Raw genomic sequence first — 8,183 nt, forward strand, 5'->3', positions numbered from 1 at the left:
TTACTAGTATAGTCTATATGTGTGTATAGATTCTACACACTCCCACTACGCCGACTTCCTCAAACAAGACCTTTGTTATTTGTTCATTTCTGCTATAATACCGTAATGAGAAAACAGACAGCAGGCAGTGTCAGCGAGATGACAGGGCCTGTCTCACCTTCATTAAGCCTCAAAGAGACCTGTCTTCACTCGCAGATAAAAGAGCAGAGGAGGAAGACGGGAGGATAATTGGAACAGCGTTATATGCAAATATTTAGCCATTTAGAGGATTCGGGGATGACTGTGTGCGTTAGTGTGTGTTTGTGTGCGTGTGGACGTTTTTGTGTGTGTGTGTGTGCCTCGGTGTCTTCTCCCCAAGCGGTTGATGTCACTCAGTAGCCGAGCGAAGAGCATCTCCGGTTTCCTCGGCTCACAAAGAAAATAACGGCGTCTCTGTCGCGGCGCTCCATTCTCCCGGCGGCCTGCAGAGACCTCATGGCCGTTTCAGGGGATCCCTCGCCCCTCTCATTATCAGACACTCTTCTCTCTCTCTGTCTCTCTCTCTCTCACACACACACACACACAATTTCTTTCTCTACCCCTATCTATCTCTCTCTCAAACACACACATACTGCCTCTCTGTCTCTCTCGCACACACACAGTCTTTCTCTCTCTCCATCCCGCTCGCTTTCTCACAACTCGGTTCAATCCTGTGGCCTTTATTGGCATTTCACTTCTGTTGCCGAAGCTGCTTAAACACAATAAAAAAAAAGCATGAAGGCTGTAAAAGCAAATACTGAGAGGATGACAGCGGTAGAGATCAAAATCTAAACACATCACTTTATCGACTAATCTCGGGCAGCCGCGCCGCATCGCCGGCCGGCTCAGAGGAGGGCTGGAGAATTTCTCGTCCTACAACGTGGGATAACGAGATCTTGCTGAGCCGAAGGCGACTTATTGATTGGCTCAGAGTTTGGAAACAGGATTCTTGCACTCGGCCCCCAGAAACAGCACTTTGATCTGGTTTGTTTTTCTGTACGACAAGTTTCCATCGTTAGTTTAGCTACGATGCTAGCTACTTCGCCGAGTAAATTCGAGTTTTTGTATTGTTATCGTTGCGATCCAGCTATTATAGGGAATTAGCTGTCCAGACCAGGGATTAATCAAAGCAATCGTTTTTATTTAGAAGCCATGACATGCTTTATTTTCTTGCTTTTTCTCTCTGTCCGTCACCATCTCCCCCTCACCATGCAGCTTCTTTTTGTCCCCTATATGATGAAACGGAGAACTATGGATCGGTGTCCTTCCGTTCGTCCGTCACGCCCGATATCTCAGACTCCGCTGATCAGATTTAGATGAAACATGAGGGAATGATGATGCATCTCACCACTGCGCTCCAACATTATCAAACTTACACCGATTGGCCCAAGGGAGACGCTACAATTCCAGGTGAAAACAAGGTGATATATGTGTTACTGACTGACTGAGAAGGGCACTGCATCCTTCATGGGGGACGGCATGTTTACTGTGGCCTTGTTTCAATAATGCAACAGTCAGAAGCATTGCTGTGGGCTTCCATACATCATTCAGTGAACTCTCCTCTTTCCTATGGACTCCATCCTTCACTCCCCCTGTAAAACTAGCCACAACCAGCCCTATAAAGCATGGTGACATAGCATCAGATGATTAATACTGGGGTTTGAACAAACCACAAAACAAACATTTTAAATAAAAATGACTGAGCTTATTATGTTTGTATTTGAGTATTTTTGTCTATTATGGCCTTTAAAGTCACAATGAAAACAATCAAATGGCATTTTTAGAGCATCTCGCTTCCTTAATTTGATTTCCCTAATTTGATTTCCTATTGAAACAGGATGTTGGGACGGGACATAATGCAGGGAGGGATCATTCAAAAGTTTAAACCAATGGGATATTGATGGGAGGGGCGGAGTGGCAGGATTATTAAAAAAGCTGCAATGGTTTTATTGGTTGGAATGTTTTTTTTACAGCACCTGGTACATGATGAAGTCACTACTGAAGACTACTAAAGTTTTTCAGAAAGTAAAAGTAACAGGATTTTGTTCTAAAAATACAAGAAAATTAAAAACAAGTGTCAGTATTTATTGTTAATAGGTGTATATTATGACAAGGAGAATTAGCTAACAAGGTGAAAAAGTCATTTTTCATTTCATTGTGACTTTAAACACGAGTATTTAATCGCAGATTTTCTTTCAGCACACGTTTCCCTCCCTTTCTCTCTCTCTGTCTCTCTCTCTCTCTGTCTCTCTCTCTCCATCATTTTTAGGGTCCCAAAGAGCGAGAGCCTGAAACTTGAGCTGTGGATAAAAGCACTCGGTTATTGGGTTATCGAATGGAAGGACAGAGAGAGGCGGCGGGGGCAGGAGGGCAAATAGTGGGGTAGGGTGGGGTGGGGGGGGGGGGGTGGGTGGTGTGTGTGTGTGTGTGTGTGTGTGTGTGTGTGGGGGGGGGGGGTTAACTGTCCACTGTAGCCCCCAAGCGGGAGTCACGGATTTACAAAACAAATGAACGGTTAAAAGACGAGAGTGGAGGGGAGTGGAGGGCGGGTGGGGTGTAGGAGTCGTTTGTGTCACTGTGTAATTTGACCCCCACCACCCACCCCACCCGACCCCCCACCACAACCCCACCACTATTCACATTAAAGAACTCTCTGCCCCCCCCCTATCCACCCCCCCACCCTCCACACCCCTCCCTCGTCTGAAAGACAGCTTTCAGAATTGGATTACCAGCGCTGAATGGGGTCGGTTCCCCTCCGCTGGGTTCCGTCTCCATCCCCTGCCGGGACTAGTGGTCCACACACACACTCACACTCACACACACACACACACACACACGCACGCACACACCACTCCTTAATTGGTGGGCTGTGCCCTCATTACAAGTCCAAATATATGCATGCGCTGCCATTGTCTCTCCCTAAAGACTCCCTCTCTGAATGCAGATTGAAAACACACTCCATAGTGTGTGTGCATGTGTGTGTGCATGTGCGTGTGTGTGTGTGTGTTTTACTGATCACAGCTGCGGATGTGTCCTTGATGCTGGTGAACTTGAATCTCAATCTGACCCTATTCTTCTCCAGGGGGTTCGGAGACAAAGCCCCATACTGTCTATGGGGACACCCAGAGCATTCTTTCACACTCTCACACTCTCTCTCACACACACACACACACACACACACACACAAAGAACACACACACACACACACACACACACACACACAAAGAACAGATTTGGCAGGTGAACTCAGCGGGAGCTCGAAGAGAGAGATCCGGTGTCTTGTTATCTACTGTAGAGACTCTCTCTCAGGTTCTCACCAACAAATACTTAAGTATGATTTGCATAAATGTTCAGGTAGAGGTGTGTAGATAAAAAGGTAAAAACAGGGAAAACGCACTGGCAGCGAGCACAATCCTGACCCAAACCTCACATTTTTGCACTAGGCTATATTACTGAACCAAAACATTAGCTAGCCTGGATGTAGCAGAGCCGCTCATCTAAAATCCTGACCAGATGTGACAAAAGGCGAGACAATAAACCAAATCTAAGTTTAAACTTTTTATTCTTGTTAGTCGTGATATTAACCATGTCACCTGTAAATGTAGCTGTCTCTGGTATCAGCAGAGTGGAAACAGTAATCACTTTGTAATGCTAATAGGCATAAAGAGAGACTGGTAACATCGCTAGCTAGCTAGCTAGTAAGCTAGTTAGCGAGTAAGCTAGTTAGTTAGCGAGTAAGCAGTTGGCTCACATCCCACTGAGTTTTATGTTGATTAACCGTTTATAAGACATTCAAATGGACGTCTAGACTAAAATTAGGCAGCGTTTAAAAGTTAAAGTTTAGTAGTTAAAGTAAAGTTAAGACTCTCCTCTGTGGTATATGACAAAAATAAAGCTTTATCTTGTACATTTGGACTTTGCTCCTGTGCATATTTTTGATATTTACAGCTGCTTATGCATTGTTTAAATATTTAAAAATGTATTTGCTTGCTTGGTCTAAAACTGGGGTGTAGCCTACATAGCCAAAAAGATCCTGGGCTAATATGAGAGCTAAAGCAAAGATGTAACGTTGAAATTGCGGGTCCAGCCCAGCCTCAGTTAGTAGTAGAAATCAATAGAAATCACAATGCTGTACAAAATTGATATTGTGTTTCCAAGAAGTCATAAAATTGTAGTTTCTAAGGGTTTTTGTTATTTTTATTCTTTGTATTTCCTATATGCGTTCATACTTGAGTCCATCAATCATCCATCCGCTCATCATTTTGAAGATTAATGTGGTGACGGCGGAGGAGGGATTAGTGAATCGGCGTTGTGACAGTCATGCATTGGCCCCGTCGCTCAGCCTGTCATCCCTCGCTTTGTAGGCTACACCCCCCTCCCACAGAGACACTTACCCATACTCTCCCATCTTTCTCTGGCCTCCACACACACACACACACACCTACACACACCCAATCCAATCTCTCCATCTCCATCTCTCTCTCTCACTCACACACATTTTCTCACTTCCCCGCTCTCCGTCTAGAAGGCTCTCTTTAAGATAACTTGATGGCGTTGGCAGCAACATGCTTATGCAATATGTGTAAGTGCTTCTGGTGACACATATACTAAGGAGAGAGGATTGGAGGTGGAGTGCATGTGTGTGTGCATGTGCATGTGTGTGTGTATGTGTGTAAAAGAAAGGAATAGAGCGTACATTTTTCACTGTGTGTGTGGGTGTGATTGAGAGAGAGAGAGAGAGGAGGAGGGAATCCTGATAAGAGCTGTAGATTATTTTATATTAAAGCAGGTTCCTCCTGTCTCTGCTGATTGAAATGTGACCTGTCTGTGTGCGTGCAGGCGGACCGAAGACCGGCAACAACCGGCCAACATCTGGCTGGAAAAAGGAAAAAAAGAGAACAAGCTGAACAGCAACGCTGGCACGCTATTGCTCCCTTTCTCTCCCTCTCTCTGTTTAATTCTATATGATTTATTAGCATGAATGAAAGATTATATAATACATAATGTTAGTTATATAATAAAACATAGAACATAACAAGCATTTGATCCACTTTATAGTTTTTACGATGTTAGCAAAGAAAAAATGGTGTTAAAATGGGACAATGCAGCAATAAGCATAACATATACACTATTAGAGTTGTGATGTGGGATGTAGCAGAGGGTTAAAGGGGCAATAAGTAAGATTTTTACTGCACCATAGCACAAAATGACAATAATACATCTGCAGGGGGTTCTGGCTTTAAAAACTTACTTTCCAGCTTGTACTAGAAGCCAAAAAAGCAAATCACAATGTATTAGCTGTAGTATTATTATTAGCTTGCTCATCTCTGTTGTGAAAATCTGACTTGAATCTGAATTACAGGTCACTGTAGCACTGTAAGTGGGGGGCTGTGCCACAGGTGCAAGAGACTATCGATGTTGTTGCAGGTCCTACACCTCCAACAGAGGTCGAGGTTACTACCTTAAAGTGACAATCCATGAGATTTTTTTTTTTTTTCTTGATTTTGGCGACATCTTTGGTCATAAGAGGCCATTGCTTTGCTGTTTTGCACTCAAAGTAGGTGCTGGCCCAACATACTGTAATGATAAAGACAGTCAGTGTTGACTGCAGCTTCTTATATTTCTTCTGCCTTCTTAAATTTATCCCAAACGAACCTCTGTTGTTGCTTACGTAAACATGCAACACATCACTTTCTGTGCAGCAGAAAAAAGATGGACACGCTCATAGATGTTTAGAACAGCAAATGCAAAAAGCTTTCATGATCTGCATTTAGGTTGAATCACTTGTATGGTATCAGTCAGCGATAGAGCATCAAAACAGACATTAATTTGTATGAAAAAGTTGCAGCTCATTACTTTCATGTGCCTTTAACCAACCTAACCTCAGTTTACTCACTTTTTATTTGCGGAAAAAGAGTTTACTCACCTTTTAAGGCTGACATGAATAAGTTCAGAGTATCTGGTATCAAAACGTGTACAGTTCAGAAAGAGCTGGAACTAGTGAATTAACAGACAGTAAGAAGGGCTGTTGGCAGGGCGACTGTGCTTTCTGTGATGGTTTATTATGTAAAAGATACAAGATTTATTAGGCTGCATGAGATACAATACATGTTTGTAGCATTTGTAGCTCATTGACCCACTCTGACTATAAAAGAAGGCTTCTAACATAGCAAGTGGCTTACATTATCTGAATGAAATTTTGACCTACTGTTGCATATCAAGTGCGCTGATATTCTTTCATAGGATTACGATTAACAATTAACAGACTGCGCTCATATTCCATCGGCGCAGCCCCGTACGGGCAACATGAGGCGGACTGTGTGAGCATGAAATCTCCTCACATCCTCTGTGACCCAGTATTACATCAAAAGAAGAATGAACACTGTGTCTTAATGAAGGGCAGCGACGAGAATTGTGTGTGCTCATGTGATATCTCCTTTTTCCCAGCTGAGTCATGTTACTTTTGCCGACCTCGTTTCAATCGATGGGTTTCATACGCTGCTCTGGATCTGTCCGTGTTGCGTGTCGATCGGCTATTTGTTACAAACCCGGCCTCTGTCATGCGAACGCGCTCCTAGCTGGACAGGTAAATCCAATGTTAGGGGTTTGTGAAGCCGGCTAACGCAAAGTACAGCCTGACTATGCTGAAGTCAGTGTTTACCCACCTTTTTATTTACCACTGCATCACTGGTGTCAATTGTGATGTCAATATAATTTTAGCTTTCAGTTATCCTCATCATTCTCTCTCTCTCTCTCTCTCTCTCTCTCTCTCTGTCTCTCATACACACACACTTCTTGCTTTCTTGGCACTGCATATACAGTACATACCACAGAGTCCACACACACACACACACACAGACACACACACACACACATTCACAGTGACATAACAGCACTTAACTAAAGGAGGGAAAGGAGTGCGAGCGACTTCACAGATTTGCAGGTACAGGCAGTTTGGCTGGTGCGATATCATCTGGGCCTCGGTGTGCATCAGACACAGTGAACGTCTGTGATGATGGTGTAGCGGGCGAGACGACAGCTGCGGCAGATCAGAAGACGCCGGCTGACACGCGGCGTCTCCGACAGATGTCGGTGTCAAAACACTTTTAGAAACTGTCTGTTCCGCTGGATGGGCTCTGATCTGGGAGTCATGTCTGTCTTTCCCGTTCTGCTCGTTCTCCGTCTCTCTGTCTCTGACACTTACACACAAACGCACACGGAGACGCGTGCGGTCGCGTTAGTCAAGTCGGGTCAGCCCAATACAACTGTTCCTGTGTTGAGTTACGCCTGTTTCCTCTTATCGGCGTTTAAACTGAACCAAAAAACCCAGTCCAGCTCACTGCAGCGGACCTGGTCCTGGACATGGACCATACACTGGGTGGCAGACAGTTTACCGTTTGAATGTCCAGTCCATCGCAGTCCAGGATCGGAGTTCGAGAGATATTTTTGTTTGCCGATTTAACAGTTCACCGATATCGGATATCAACCAGTCATGTCGTCCACCTCCGTCATATTGGAGGTTATTCCCTAACCACAGCAACATGTAAAACCTGCAACGAAATTCTACTCTCTTTTCACGTTTTAGTTATGTGGGCAAAGCAAGATATAACAACAAACATCTGATCCACTTTGTACTGTAGATGTATCCCAGAGTTTCTTCTACCATTGAATAGGTGTGGTGGGTCAGCCTGCCTTAAAGAGCTGGCAACCCACCTAAAAGAATTTAACTAGTGGTTTCAGTGGAGAGTTTTAGTGTCCCATGATGGTCTACATGCTGTTTCAGAGGCTTTTCCACCCTGACAAGAATAAAATTCAAGGGGAAAACACTGAATTTTTGGGCTTGAAAATGGTCAAACTTAAAGATATTGAATATCGGCACAAAATGTTGGCTATTGTCAACTTCAGTCTAAAATATCTATAAGTATCAGCCTTGAAAAACCCGTATCAGTGTGAACCCTAAGCCATGTTAGGGCCAATTCACTTCAACTCCTACCAATTCAGCGCATGGATTTTGTTTAAAATAAAAATATCAATACATCCTACCTCGAATGAAAGTGTGCGTCCATCCTGCATTGTTTAACTGTCTTGCAGTGTGTCAGCACCAATTAACACCATTATAATTGGCAAATAACATTAATTTTGACTGAATTGCATTTTCACTCCGC

This window comes from Centroberyx gerrardi, chromosome 23 (genome assembly GCF_048128805.1).
Source record: "Centroberyx gerrardi isolate f3 chromosome 23, fCenGer3.hap1.cur.20231027, whole genome shotgun sequence".
Classification (NCBI taxonomy): Eukaryota; Metazoa; Chordata; class Actinopteri; order Beryciformes; family Berycidae; genus Centroberyx; species Centroberyx gerrardi.